Raw genomic sequence first — 16,740 nt, 5'->3', positions numbered from 1 at the left:
GAAAAGGACAAGATGAGATACTACTTAACCCACTGAGCTACACCTCTTCTTAACATAACTACACACACACACACACACATACACAATTCATAGTCTCTGTTTTCCATTAGAGCACTTGTGTAAACCTGCCTTTGAAATGAGCAAGAGAAACAACTCAGTATGTTAGGCCAGCAAATGTCTTAAGACACATGAAGTCACCAAGGCAAGGCAAATGTTCTAAAAATCAGACTAAATACATACAGTCAGTTGAGAGCTATATAGATGAAGGGCAGAGTGCACAGAACTCACATGCTCTTAAGCGACTCTGCTTTTTTATTTCCTGTGTGAAAAAAGTTCTCCATAGAACATATTAGTCTGCAAATCAAAGTATTCCAACTTTAATCTATGCACACCAAAAAGCAGTGAATGACAGGAATGGCATAGCATGCATGCACGCACTTGTGACTGTTAAGAAATGTAATGCCTTCTGTTTGCTGTTTTTGGATCATCCCACAGAAAAGTTGGAATTTTGTTAGCACAGCCCTCATGCTGGATTGCTGACAGAGTCCTTTCACAGAGCAGAAGCAAGCTTTAAGAGAATACCAGGTTTTACCCACTGATCTTGAAAATTTCTCAAGAAACCATATCAAAGTTACTAAGCAAAACAAATTATTTGGTATTACTTGAATAGAGGAAATATTTTCATAAAAAGGAAGTACATTTTTTTCTTACTGCAATTGTTTTCTTAGAGAAACCACCCTTCTCTGCCTCTTTCTTAGTTCTTATGATAGGTAGCACATACTATCAAAATGACTCCTCCATACTCCCTCCATGGAACTCCCCTGTGAACCACAGGCAGTGTGGTACAACATGGGGATCACTACATTTAGTTAGGAGAACTGGCTTTGACATTTACTGCAGCATAATCTTGAACCAGTTATTTAACCTCTGAATCTTATGTCTTTCATTTACAAAGTGGAGATTAATTCAGATTACAGAATAAAGTTTAAGCACAATAGTTTAGCTATTAAGAGCAAAGTTTCTAGCGATGGCACTTGGTATTATAAAAAGAGTGTCACGTTGTGCACATTACTAAGTTCTCCATGTCCTCTACAAAATCGGGATGATAATGGCACCCACTTCCTAGGACAGATGTAAGCATTAAATGTCTAAATATAAAAAATGGGCTTACTATTATCTTTCTCTGGACAAAAGTGTTCTTTTTATTCCATAAAGCTTTTGTAAAGATCAATTAACTTAACAGTACATAAACTGACCTAAGAACTACAAAGAGATATACAGCCTTCTTGCATCATCTCTAATAGAATATGTATATCTTGGGTTTTACCATATCTACAAATTAGCACTGCTTTCCTGGGTTTTGAGGAGAGTATGGAAAATATTTTTCCATCTTAATATTTCCAATATGCTAAGATATTTGTGGCATACGAGAGGAATTTCAGGTAGTATTCCCTGAAGCATTTTAATTAACTGATTAAGAATTTTCTTTCTTTAAAGGCATTTTCTTATATATTTAAAGAATCCATTAACAGAGTAACAAAAAATTGATCATCATAAAGGACTAGATATGGAAAAGGCAGAGGAACCAGAGATCAACTTGTCAACATCCACTGGATCATCAAAAAAGCAAAAGAGTTCCAGAAAAACATCTATTTCTGCTTTATTGACTATGCCAAAGCCTTTAACTGTATGGATCACAACAAACTGTGGAAAATTCTTAGAGATGGGAATACTAGACCACCTGACCTGTCTCCTGAGAAATCTGTATGCAGGTCAGGAAGCAACAGTAAGAACTGGACATGAAACAACACACTGGTTCCAAATAGGAAAAGGAGTACATCAAGGCTGTATACTGTCACCCTGCTTATTTAACTTATATGCAGAACATCATGAGAAACACTGGGCTGGATCAAGCACAAGCTGGAATCAAGATTGCCGGGAGAAATATCAATAACCTCAGATATGCAGATAACACCACCCTTATGGCAGAAAGCGAAGAAGAACTAAAGAGCCTCTTGATGAAAGTGAAAAAGGAGAGTGAAAAATTTGGCTTAAAACTCAACATTCAAAAAATGAAGATCATGGCATCTGGTCCTATCACTTCATGGAAAATAGATGGGAAACAATGGAGACAGTGAGAGACTTTATTTTGGGGGGCTCCAAAATCACTGCAGATGGTCACTGCAGCCATGAAATTAAAAGACGCTTGCTCTTTGGAAGAAAAGTTATGATCAATTTAGACAAGATATTAAAAAGCTGAGACATTACTTTGCCAACAAAGGTCCGTCTAGTCAAAGCTATGGTTTTTCCAGTAGTCACGTATGGATGTGAGAGCTGGACTATAAAGAAAGCTGAGCACCAAAGAATTGATGCTTTTTGAACTGTGGTATTGGAGAAGACTCCTGAGAGTCCCTTGGACTGCAAGGAGATCCAACCAGTCCATGCTAAAGGAGATCAGTCCTGGGTGTTCACTGGAAGGACTGATGCTGAAGCTGAAACTCCAATACTTCGGCAACCTGATGTGAAGAACTGACTGATTTGAAAAGACCCTGATGCTGGGAAGGATTGAGGGAGGGAGGAGAAGGGGATGACAGAGGATGAGATGGTTGGATGGCATCACCGACTCAAAGGACATGAGTCTGAGTAAACTCCGGGAGTTGGTGATGGACAGGGAAGCCTGGCGTGCTGCAGTCGATGGGGTCGCAAAGAGTCAGACAGGACTGAGTGACTGAATTGAACTGAACTGAGCTGAAAGGATTAAAAATGAAAATTATGTCCTTTTCTACCTAAAGTTCACCCATTCCTCAGTTATGGTCTCAAAATCAACCATCATCTTTGTCTTCTATTTAGAACTGTGTGTGTACATGTACGTATACCCATGTGTATACACAGGTCGCTGTTTTTACACAAATTGAGCTGACTTTAACTTTCCTTTCTTCAGTTAATAATATCTGTTCAATATTTTCCACATTAGTACAAAGAAATCCAGGCTGCCCAGGCGGCTCAGTGATATAAAGAATCCTTTGCAGGAGCTGCACAAGATGTCGGTTCCATCCTCGAGGTGGGAAGATTCCCTGGAGAAGGAAATGGCAACCCACTCCACCACTCTTGCCTGGGAAAACCCACGGACAGAGGAGCCTCGTGGGCTATAGCCCATGGGTCACAAAAGTGTCAGATACAACTGAGCAACTGAGCACATAGGCACAAACATAGAGATCTACACTGTTCTTTTCTAATACCTGCATAAAATCTATTTTACAAACATAATATATTCACCCAGGCTATTAAGCTTATTTCTTTATTGCTATTATAGACATTATTCTATAATATACCATATAAAACTGTTAATCTGGTAAAAATTATTTTACTTTGGACTTTTAATCTGCATTTTTTATTGTGAATGAAGTTGGGTATCTTTTTCATGTTTAAATGTGTTCTCTCTTTTTTTTTTTTTAGAAATGCCTATCAAAATTCTTTGCTCATTTTTCCACTAGGTTGTCAGCCTTTCTCACTGAATTTAAATGCTTTATATACTAAGGAACTTAGCCCTGTGTATGATATGTTTTGCAAAAACTTTGGTATATCTTTTTACTCCAGGGTATTTTTTTGGCATGTATGTTAAATTTTTTACATTTTGAATTTTAACATTTTTGTTAAACATAACATATTTAAGCCATAACAATTATGACTTCTGGATTCTGTATCTCGCTTCAAAAGTTTTTCCATATTCCGAGAAATTCTTCCATTTTTTTCTGAGAAGGAGAACTTTTCTAATCAGTGTAAAAATACTACCGGTTACCCTACATAGTCCCATGTTTCATTTGTAACTGTCACATAAAGGAAAAATTAAGAAAGAAAGAAAACAAATGAAAAATATGACTTAATGTAGCATGATTTCATATACCAGCCTGTGAGCAAATTTTCCCGCACATTAAAGTCATGTACTAAAGATCACAAATTTCACGGCAATGCTATCACTTACATTCTTGAACTAGTCAACATCTGATAAGCTGCCTTTAATGAGTATAAAGTCCACCCACATTTCATTTCGGGAACTGAAGAAATGTATATCTAAAAGAAGTTAAGTCTGAATATACAGACCTCTTCAATTTCAAAATACTACAAAATTATGACTTGATGGTCTACTAAATTATCTTTTCCCTAGTGAGACTATTAGAATATGGACAGTATAACAACAGTAAACATTAGTAAAAATGTCACTTAACAATTTATCAGGGCTTCCCTGCTGGCTCAGTGGTAAAAGAATCCACCTGCCAATGCAGGAGACACGGGTTTGATCTCTGGGCCAGGAAGATCACACATGCAACAGAGCAGATAAGCCCAAGTGCCCAATTATTGAGCCCGTGCTTAAGAGCCCAGGAGCCTCAAATACTGAGCACCCACAGGCCACAACTACTGCAGCCTGTAAGCCCTAGAGCTCATGCTCTGAAACAAGAGATGTCATCACAATGAGAAGCCCGTGCATTGCATCTAAAGGGTAGCCTCTGTTGGCGGCAACCAGAGAAAAGCCCATGCAGCAACAAACCCAGAAGTAAAAAATAAATAAAATTTAAAATAGTTTAAAAAGTCCAATTTATGAGATATTACCATTATGGTTAAAACTTTCTTTTCTATCTACAGACGAACATACTTGAGATGAATATCCAAAAGCATAGATTTACTAGAACTAAATATAAAAGAAGTGGTAAACTGTAGTAAGAAACTAAGATAAGAAAGCTTTCTAAAGTGAACAATGCAAAGAAATAGAGGAAAATAATAGAATGGGAAAGAACAGAGATCTCTTCAGGAAGATTAGCAATACCAAGGGAACATTTCATGCAAAGATAGGCACAATAAAGGACAGAAATGGTATGGAACTAACAGAATTAGAAGATATTAAGAAGAGGTGGCTAGAATACAGAGAAGAGCTATCCAAAAAAGGTCTTAATGACCTGGATAACCACGATGGTGTGATCACTCACCTAGAGCCAGACATCCTGAAGTGCGAAGTCAAACAGGCCTTAGGAAGCATTACTAGGAACAAAGCTAGTGGAGGTTATAGAACTCCAGCTGAGCTATTTCAAATCATAAAAGATGATGCTCTTAAAGTGCTATTCTAAATATGCCAGAAAACTTGGAAAACACAGCAGTGGCCAAAGAAATAGGAAAGGATAGTTTTCATTCCAACCCCAAAGAAGGACCATGCCAAAGAATGTTCCAACTACCACACAACTGCACTCATATCACATGCTGGCAAGGTGATGCTCAAAATCCTTCAAGCTAGGCCTCAACAGTATGTGAACTGAGAATTTCCAGATGTACAAACTGGATTTACAAAAGGCAGAGGAACCAGAGATCAAATTGCCAACATCCACTGGACCACAGAAAAAGCAAGGGAATTCCAGAAAAACATCTACTTCTGCTTTATTGACTATGCTAAAGCCTTTGACTGTGTGGATCACAACAAACTGTGGAAAATTCTTTAAGAGATGGGAATACCAGACTATCTTACCTACCTCCTGGGAAACCTGTATGCAGGTCAAAAAGCAACACTTAGAACCAGACAAGGAACAATAGACTGATTCAAAATTGGGAAAAGAGAATACCAAGGCTGTATACTGCTACCCTGCTTATTTAACTTATATGCAGAGTTCACCATGCAAAATGCCAGGCTGGATGAAGCACAAGCTGGAATCAAGATTGCTGGGAAAAATACCAATAACTTCAGATATGCAGATGACACCACCCTTATGGCAGAAAGCAAAGAGTAACTAAAGAGACTCTTGATGAAAGTGACAGAGAGTGAAAGAGCTGGCTTAAAACTCAACATTCAAAAAACAAAGATCATGGAATCCAGTCCTATCACTTCATGGCAAATAGATGGGGAAACAATGGAGACAGTGAGAGACTTTATTTTGGGGGGCACCAAAATCACTGGAGATGGTAACTGCAGCCATGAAATTAAAAGACACTTGCTCCTTGGAAGAAGAGCTATGACAAACCTAGACAGCATATTAAAAAGCAGAGACATCACTTTGCCGACAAAGGTCCATATAGTCAAAGCTAAGGTTTTTCCAGGAGTCTAGTAAGGATGTGAGAGCTGGACCATTAAGAAGGCTGAGTGCCGAAGAATTGATGCTTTCAAACTGTGGTGCTGGAGAAGACTCAATGAGAGTCCCTTGTACAGAAAGGAGATCAAACTGGTCAATTCTAAAGGAAATCAACCCTGAATATTCACTGGAGGGAATGATGCTGAAGCTGAAGTTCCAGTACTTGGGCTACCTGATGCGAAGAGCTGACTGACTGGAAAAGGCCCTGATGCTGGGAAAGATTGAAGGCAGGAGGAGAAGTAGACAACAGACTATGAGATGGATGTTATCACTGATTCAATGGACATGAGTTTGAGCATATTTTGGGAGATAGTGTCGGACAGGGAAGTCTAGCATGCTGCAGTCCATGGGGTCGCAAAGATTTGGACATAACTTAGTGACTGAACAACAAAACTATAGTAATCTTTTCTCTAACAATATTATACTCTGAGGAATTACATGTTTGGCTTATATGAATATATATACTATTGCTATAGTAAATAATAATTCATATTCATTGATATAGTAAATCAATAAAATGCAACACATTTTAATATATACATGGCATAGATTTTTGCATAAATATGGTGAATGTGCTTATTCACTCAGTCATGTCCTACTCTTTGAGACCCCATGGACTGTAGCCCACCAGGCTCCTCTGTCCATGGGGATTCTTCAAGCAAGAACACTGGAGTGGGTTGCCATTCCCTTCTCCAGAGATTCTCCCTTCCTAGGGATTGAACCCAGGTCTCCTGCATATCAGGCAGATTTTTTTACTGTCTGAGCCACCATGGAAGCTAAATATGGTGGCCTATTGTACAAATAAAATTCCATTCTAATTAATTTTTAGCTCATCTTACCAAAATTAAGTTGAAATTCTAAGATAAAGGCGATTACTTAAAATGATCAGAATCTTAACTGTTAAATAAAATATTTTTCCTACTCAAAGAACCTACAAGATATTCTCCTATTATTTATTTTTACTACTTAGGATTTTTCTAATTAATCTAGAGCATCTAATATTTTAACTATTAATGATTAAATTTGTGTTTGGTAAATGTATACTCTAAATTATAAATTATATAATGATTGTAGTTATATGAAGTCACTATAAATTAATATCTGAATAAAAATCAAAGTACTGGCACTATCAAATTTTTGAAATTAAACTTTAACTCTTTATTATATAGTATTCCTTTTATAATTTGGTTAAAAGAAAGGCATTCTAATACATGGCTAATTTCTTCTAAGATAAGAAAATGTTAGTATAAATGAAATCTTATTACTATATATCAACAACAAGAATTACTTATTTTCTTGATAGAAAATGAAGAATGTAAAATTCAAGCATATCCATGTGAAATTACACATTTTTTATATTGAGAAGCATTAAAAGTTTAACAGTTTAATGAAAACAATATTTTGTCAGAATAATTAGCAATGAAAAAACGATGTGAAATAAGATTTTAATTGATCAATTTGTTCTTTGTTTTTCAATATTGTAGCCACAAATAACTATAGATGAATATTTTCAATGAAAAAATAAAATGTTTATTATAGGTATTTTTTGCCGTTTAACTTGAAGGAGATGATACAGTTCACAGTTTTAAATAAAGAAGAGTTGAATTTTAAAGTATCAAAAAAAAGTTGCACTGATTATTTGTTACACTGATTCTTTTCGTACACTTGGAGGTTTGTAAACACAATTAAAGGATAATAACTGTTGACTGAAAAGACTTATAATCAATTTTATATAGATAAAGCTTTGAATATATTTCAGGATAAAATATTCCACATATATAGTTATGAAAAAAAATTGCTTCATAACACAAACATGTTTACAGATTAAAGATTTATTCCCTTCTTTATGCTTTCCAACTACTATTCTTGAACTTTAGGATATAGCTTATAGATTCTATAAAAATGTATGTTTTAATCACCTCCATTTACATGTGATCACCCCAATGCCAGAGGTAAAGATATTCACATAAGAGTTCTTATAAATGATTCCCAGGTCAGACAAATTTCAACAACAAAAGCTTCTTCAGTAACCATACTGGACTGTCTACACTAAGCCTTCATAATTATCAGTTTCAAGATACATACTACTGAGTGGATAAAGTTACACTGGACTTGTCTTAAATTCAGTAGCATAGTATTAAATAAAATCATAACCTAATACGGGTATTTACACAGCTAAACATATACAGATCATTGCTTTTTTTAAAAAAAAAAAAAAGGCAGAAAACCAAATGGGGAAAAATCATGCTGTTTTGTGAAGCTGTTAAAACACATTATTATAATTCAGTCTATTTCATAATGAAGTTTTCACTACCACTATTATCATACTTTAAAGACAATTCAAAATCCAAATGTATACCACTTAAAAATGAAATGCACAATGATGTTACATACATTAATAGATGTCACACAGTAGAGCTCATCCACTTCAACCAATAAGACACAAGGACCAAAATGAAATCTGTTTAAAATTCATTGAATTTTTATGCAAATAATTATTATGTGCCTAATATTGTGTTGCCCAAAAAGTTTGTTCGCCATCAATACTTTGCTAAAATTGATTATGAAGGTTTAAGACTAAAAGCTGAAGAACATTTTTCACTTAAATAAGAAACCTGTATTAGCAGGATAGTATGTACCCAGCTCAAGAAAGAGTTTATGAGTACAGGAAATATTTTATTAACATGTAATTTTGTTACATACTGAATGTATTGACCTAAATAGCACATAAATGTGAAGAGACTTTTCCTTAGAAATTTTTCCTTAGAAATTCCTATTTTTTATTAACTCAACCAAATTACCCACTTATGTAAGATGGTAAGAGAGTATATGATTTTGCAATGTCTGGCACTTGATGGCTTCAAATAAAATTCTCAGCTTTTAACATCTGGGGGGAAGATCATTTTTTTACACACATAGAGAAATAGATTCAGTTAATTTTGAATTATAAAATTGGAATAAATTATATCCTCATCTTTAGAATGAGCTTTTCACAGATAATCCTATCATTTGTTAAATGTCAAGTTTTTGACAAATCATAGAAACCAGAACCTAAAATACCATTATTAAAATATTTTTAAAATCCAAATTAAACCTTATACAACTTAAAACTTCATTATTAGTATGAGTTGATTCTATTCATCCATGAACAGAAATTTCCTAGCCAGGAAAATAATGCAAAGGTATTATGATTTATTTGCTGTACTTGAAAAGATACAATATTTATCTTATGGAGTATAAAATAGACCTTCTATCTTAATTACTATTCACTTAGTGATTTATTTCTGTTTAATTTCCAAATTATACTTTTCAACTCAATTTTTAAGGAAGTAAGTAGTCAACACTATGGGAGCTAAAGAAATATTTCTTTCACAGTGCTAATAATAAAAGATAGCTAAAATGCCATTCTTATCAAGTTTGGGGAAAAAATCTTTCAGGTGTGATGTGTAAGGAGACTTTCATATGCCTGGTTTCTGTTGTGTGAACATTTAAGAGGACACTTACATTGTGTTATTACTTACAAGCATCAATTTCTCCAGGGCTATGCCAGATACTTGAAATGGTGTTATACACACTAATTGAATCAATATGTCTATCTAATAATCTGTTGAAGTCGCCTCTGAGCTCATACAACTCTCATTTAAACTTTCAAAAAAGAAACACCAAACATGATTAAATTCATGTTAACAGCCCAGCAGCTGTTTAAATAATGTGTTAAAAAAAAAAAAACTGCTTTCCCAACTCTGATGTAAAGCACAATTATTTGCTAATGAACTTTCCAGCCATCTACACAGTTAAAGTAAAATCCTCACAACAAAAATTAAGGTATGTGAAAAAAAAAATTAAGATATGTGAAATCATTTTTCAAAAAATTCCCTCAACAAATTTTCACACAATATAAAAACTCTGTTCCTTTTAACTGGGAATAAATGAATACATACATCTTACAAAACAGCTCTGTCATAGCATCCTTAAAGTATTCATTTTAGAAATGGCTGGACAAGTCCAGACTGGTGTCATTCAACTGCAGCTGAGGCATTTGGGGGTAGCATAAGTCTGCCCATCACATTACCTCATTTTCTTTAAGTCCCTGCTCTTGTTCTCTCTCCTTTCCCCAATATAGTCAGATTATATATTTCTTAAACCTACTAGAGTAACTTGATCAAGATAGTCCTGGTTCTGAAATACGATTACTATTCTAAAAGCACTGTAGAAGAAAATTACTCTGCACTTGATTGAAGGAAACCAGGGTCTTAACTTCCCTTTCTGCCACTTAACTAGTTCTGGGACCTCGGGAAACTTGTTTATTTTGACTCAACCTCCTGCATCACCTGAAACATGGGAAAAATAACACTTGATGTTCCTGAAAACAGAAGCCTAGATAAAACAGTCTCTATACTGAGGATTTAGAACCCTTTTAATAATTATAATAATAGAAAAATAATTTATAATTCTTATTGATTTAAAACAATTCACATTGTCTCATTGGATACTCAACCATAGTGGATTACAGGTAGGACAGACACAGATAAATGGAGGTTGGTTGCTAAGTAACATTCCCAAGGATGCTAAAGTAGTAAATGATATCAGTGCAAGATTTTCTGCCTTTTGTCTTCGCCACCTTCCTATGACACGATACTGCCTGTCCAATTAAGCAAGTAACTAACAGTAGTATTACATTTAGAAAAAATATCAGTCCTAAGCAAATAGATCTTTCAGATGCTATAAAACTATGGACATCAGTTGAAAAGGATACCAGGAATTCAAGCCCACATCGGTCAGATAAAATAAAAATACATTTCCATAAACTGAGTTGTAGATGAATACTTTCAAGTCTAGGAGGCTTGTGCCTACTCAAATGAAGTACTTTTTCATTTGTAGATTTACTTTGGTCTCAAGACAGGGATAGGTTCATGTAATGTAACAAGTTCCTGAAGAATCTGCCAATATTCAATCCTTTTCCTGATCCCTACCTTTTCTATATTCCCTGTCATGACTTACGGGTGCTAGGTAAAGACAGCCATTTGAGGAATAAGTCACTATTATCAACTTTAATCTCTAAACCAACAGTTATAGAGGATGGCATTTTAGGACTTCCTTTGTGGTCACATTTTGACAGTCTTGTGTCAATTTTTGTTACAAAGATAAATTGTATCTATGAGTAGCTCATGCAGTATTTCATTTACATTTAAAGAGATCATCACAACAAAAGAAATACCAAAAAAGTACTCTACCTCCTTGAAAAAGGAAAACCAAGTAAAACTAAGGAGCCAAGACCTATGACCCCTGATGCTCTCCCACAACAGACATGACCTTCTACAACAGGCCCATCAACAGACCACACACCTTAACTGACCAGCAAACAGTGCACCACCGCAGCACAAGGATGAAGTTTCTATTTTCCGGCAGACAACTAGTTCATGGGAAACGTACAACGTGGAGAAAATAAGCCTAGTTTAAACAGAAATGCCACAGGCAAACAAGAGTCTATCCTTTTAGCCATCCTTTAAATAAATGACTGCATTTATCAAGTCCCAGAGATTCAGTATCTGCCATGTCTTGCATATACAACTTCTTTTTGTTGCATTTTAATGGGCAACACAGAACTCCTTTTAAGACTGCCCATATCCTCTCACCTGGAACAATTTCAACAGCTTTCTAGCTGGGTCTCTCTTCAGGTTTTTGCCACACTCCACACCCCCCAGTTCTCTTCCTAAAGCTGAGCTCATGTTACTCTTTTAAATGTTTTCTGTGACTGGACTGTTTGCTGCCTACAAATTAAAGACAAAGGTATCAGTGTGGACTTTAAGGACCTCCACAGGACAGTTCCATCATTGCTCTTGGTCCTATGTCCTATTACTCCCTTAGTTATTCATACTTTTTCCAGTCATTCTTCCTGGAACTTATCCCATACATCCCTATTTTTTTTTAACTGATCCTTATTTTTTCTAGAGTCTTTCTCCTACTTCTATCAATGTCAGCATATCATCAAAGCTCATTGCATGTAAGTCACTTCAGTCATGTCTGACTCTGTGTGACCCTATGGACTGTAGCCCACCAGGATCCTCTGTGCATGGGATTTTCTCCAGGCAAGAATACTGGAGTGGGTTGCTGTGCCCTCTCCTCCACGGGGTCTTCCTGACCCAGGGATCAAACCCAGGTCTCATGTCTCTTGCATTGGCAGGCAGGTTCTTTACCACGAGCACCACCTGGGAAGCCCCTCAAAGCTCACTTATGTTCTACCTTTTTTCATGAAGTATTCCCTGTGCAAAAAGATACATTACAGTGATTTCATTCATGTATTTCCCTTTAACTCTGCATTCCCTGATGCCTCGGCTGGTAAAGAATCTTCCTGCAATGCTGGAGACCTGGGTTCGATCCCTGGGTTGGGAAGATTCCCTACAGAAGGGAAGGGCTACCGACTCCAGTATTCTGGCCTAGAGAAATCAATGGGCTGTATAGTCCAAGGGGTAAAAAGAGTCAGACATGACTGAGTGACTTTCACTCACTACATTCCCTATGGTATAAGATTTTTTAAAAGAAATGCTTTATTCACAATTGTAAAACTATCTTCCCCTTACATACACTAGGTGCTCAATAAATGTTCATTGAACTCTTGTCACACCTGATTTACCTATCATGCTTCTTTTTTTTAAGTTACAGAGACCGCACATAATAACTTTAATAGAGCTAGGTATTAAACACAAATCAGCAACATACAATTAATTAAAGGGCCACTGCATAAAAGAAAAGACTTTAAGTGCATTATATACATCACTGATATAATCATAACAGCTACTCTGTGAAGTATATAATACTACCTTCATTTTACAGGTGAGAAAACTAAAGCTCAAAATTGGTGAAGTAACATGTCCAAGTCACACATCTATTCAGAGCCAGATCTGAAACTAGAACTGAGAACTAAAGACCAAATTCTTGCTATTTCCCCTGTGTCATCAAAAGCAAAAGCCGTTACCAGTTACCAGTAAAGGAAAACAGGGATGCCAGGATGTTAAGGAAGAGTAGCTTTGGATCGATGTGTGCCATCTGCCATTTTCTCTACTGCATGTAGAACACAGGTGTAGTAGTTTGCCAGCTTTGAGTAAAGAGAAATTTGTCTGAGAGACTGTTCTGGAAGAAGACCAGCTTCCACTGCCAGATTTTCTGAGCATGGATTTTATTTCATATAAGAGCAATCTACTTTGAACTGGTGTTTGGCAACCATCTGCTTAACATAACTGTGGGAGGTTTGTGAAGCAAATTACATTCTGAAATTCTCTCTTTTAATAAGGGGAGTACAAATTTTCTAACCAAACTTCTGTAAGAAGTAAAATCATTACTATAAAACCCAGCTGAGTGGGCATATTCTCGAAGGATCCATGCATGAGATGGCCAAAGGTCGCTGAGGACGCTTAAAACAGGTCAGAAGGCAGCGCCGCCGGCATGCTAACGAGAAAGAGATAAGAAGTGGAGCAGGGTTCCCATCACGGGGCAAGAATGACAAGAGAAAGAACCAACGCCAGGAGATGCACTTCATCAGCTTTCCTGAGTCTCTGAACAGAAGTGCCAGAGGAGGCCAACAGCTTTCCTACCTGGCTTCAAGTATCCCTGGGTGCCAAAACCCTCAACGAACATCAAGTCTACAGAAGTTCTTTCCCTGATGTTCTTTCATAAACACTTCACTATTTGTGTGAAATAAGGAGAGTCAATATTTGGCCCTGAGGTGCAGAGGACTGTTTGGTTAAAAATGGTAAATCAAGAAAATGTATCAAGCGGTAGCAAAAAAGAAAACTTACAGTTGTGATTAAGAAAAATGAATCTGAACAATCACCCAGCAAATTTTATTTTCTACAGTGTAGCAGCGGTAATTTTTTTTTTTTGTAATGTTCATCCCTGTTTCCTACCCCTAATGAATAGACACTTTAGTCAGTCTTACAGAGTGAATCTGTTAAAAAGATAATTACAAAGCAGCATAGGAGGTATTAGGTGAATAATAGAAATTCTGGATTAGAATACCTTTATTTAAGTACTCTGGATTAGAATACCTTTATTTAAGTACTTACTAGAATAGCTTTATATAAATACTTTATTTAAGTACATATGTGAACATTAAGAAGTCATTTAGCAACTTCTTTGGCGGTCCAGAGGCTAAGACTCTGTGTTCCCAATGCAGGGGGTCTGGGTTCGATACCTGGTCAGGGAACTAGATCCCACACACTGAAACTAAAGAGTTTGCCTGCTGTAACTAAAAGATCTTGTGTGCTGGAACTAAGACCCAGCGCAGCCAAATAAATATTTTGGTGAGGAAGTCATTTAACACTGTCCCTGTTTCCTACTATGTAAACTGGAGATAATAACCTCTATATAAAAATCATAAAGCTTGGGAAGCAGAATCACTTTAGTGCAGGCAGAGAGCCTATGGCTAAGAGATTCAGTATTCTAGAGTTTAAGGTCAGGCTCTTTCATTTATTAGTGACATGACCTTAAGAAACCTCAAGAAACCTCTCAGTCTCATTTTTCTCATTATAAAGTCAAGATAATGATATTACCTGCCTCCAAGGGGTTTTCTGAGCATTAAATACAACTGTATATACAACAACCTTAGAGCTATTTCACTTCTTATCAATAGAGTTACCATATGAAAGCATATTATAAAATATAGGACAGGAAACAAATGTAACTACAGGAGTTTGTTTACTACAGGGAAGCACAGGGATGATAGAGAAGGCTTCATGAAGTAAGTGGCATTTAAGACAGTACTTACAGGTTGGGTATGCCATATAATAAAGAGAGAAGGTAGGTGGCACTTAAAATGGGGGACAAGCATAGAGACAGGAAAGATGTATGAATACATGTTGGTTTTGAATGACACTATTTTTTTCTAGAGTGTATATAGTCAATGGGTAACACGAATAGAAAATATTTAAAATTAAAGAGTTTAAAATAGAATGATGGAGATTAATGGGGATTAATGGTTACAGGCAGAAATGTAAAAGACAAGTGCTATCAACTTATTAGCAGACTGTGTTTCAATAACCACAGTATGAAAGACTGTGAAAACTCCTTAGAATTGCTTCATTCATCCATTCAAAATTACTGAGCATCTGCTCCGTGGTAGGTACCACAATGCAGCCAATAAATAGGACAGATATGGTCCTATCCAAGGACCTATATCCTATGCTGTCCAAGGACAGACATGGTCCATGCTTTCATGGCCTTTGTGACATTTATACATACATATATCCTTTTTGCTTTTATATATGGGCACCTATGCACAGCAAAATACTATGATGTGAAATACAATGACTTGTAAGCCCTCCCCCCAGCATGTGCTACTACTATAAAATCTCACTGCAAAACGCAGAGCATAAGTAATCAAACAATATTTTCATAAGATCACTACTTCAAAAAAATAGCTTCTTCTGAATTGCAAGTAGTTACTTTAAGCATGTCATTGATCTGTGAAACAAAGTTCTGATTACTGAATGTGTTGTCTGTTTCCATTTCTGGAACATCCTTTAACCAGCTTTCTAAAGTTCATAGCTAAAGTGTATGAAACATACTTAAAATGATGACATAGTTTGTTCTATGTATCGTAGAAAGCAAATTAAACAGATGTGTCTGATATTGTTAAAGGGCATACAAATAGCTTGTTTTAGCTTGTAAACGTAAGCTACTACAGCTATTAGATGCAAAAGAGCCCCTTATTCATTTAAAAAATACTTCCTTTAAAATACTTGATACTTTCCAATCATACGACTAAAACTTATATAAATGAGTTTTATTTCTTCACCTCTTAACTTATGATTTTGTGCTGATCTTGCATCTCTGTCACCTGTAATCGATGTGTTACCTTCTAAGAGACTTAGCTTCCTCATCTGTGAGACCTAGATAATGCTACTTACTTGTGCAGATAAAATAATTAAAAGCCTACCTGCCTGAGGCCATGATTCTTGAGGTCCCTTCTGTCTATGGTATACGTAATTTATAGGATACAAACAGATATCCTTGAAATTTTATGTAAAAAATGATTTGTATAATCAGTAATAATAATTAGCTACTTGGTATCTCAATGTAATATTCTCTATACAAAAAATCATTGCCAAAACTGATGTCAAGAAACTTACACCCTATGTTTTCTTTTAAGAGTTTTGTGGTTTCAGGTTTAAAATTTAAGTCTGTAACCCATTTCGAATTCAGTTCTGTGCAGGGAGTAAGATGGTAGTCGTTTCATTCTTTTGCATGTGGCTGTCCGGTTTTCCCAGCATCATTTACTGAAGAGACTGTCCTTGACTCATGTCTTCTCTTGGCTCCTATGTTGTAAATTTACTGAACATACATGCATGGGGCTTTTTCTGGGCTATTTTATTTTCATCTGTGTCTATTTTTTTTGGTAATATCGTACTGTTAGGATCACTGTAGCTTTGTAATATAATTTGAAATCAATTAGTATAATGCCTCCAGCTTTGCTGTTCTTTCTCAAAGATTGATTTGGCTATTCAGAATCTTGAGTAGCTTAATACAGATTTTAGGATATTTTTTTATTTCTCTGAAAAGCAACATTGGAATTTTGATAGGAATTGCATTGAATCTGTAGAATCCTTTGGGTCACATAAACATTTTAACAATA

General features: G+C 35.9%; 1 protein-coding gene across 12 annotated transcripts in view; it reads right to left on the bottom strand.

Annotated features, from left to right (window-relative positions):
- Nucleotides 1–16,740, bottom strand: part of IKZF2 (IKAROS family zinc finger 2) — a 174,415-nt gene that overhangs the window by 66,086 nt on the left and 91,589 nt on the right. The gene's annotated exons all lie outside the window — the stretch shown is intronic.

Source organism: Cervus elaphus, chromosome 8 (assembly GCF_910594005.1).
Source record: "Cervus elaphus chromosome 8, mCerEla1.1, whole genome shotgun sequence".
NCBI lineage: Eukaryota > Metazoa > Chordata > Mammalia > Artiodactyla > Cervidae > Cervus > Cervus elaphus.
The sequence above is the reverse complement of the archived record's forward strand: the minus strand, read 5'-3'. Positions and strand labels throughout refer to the sequence as shown.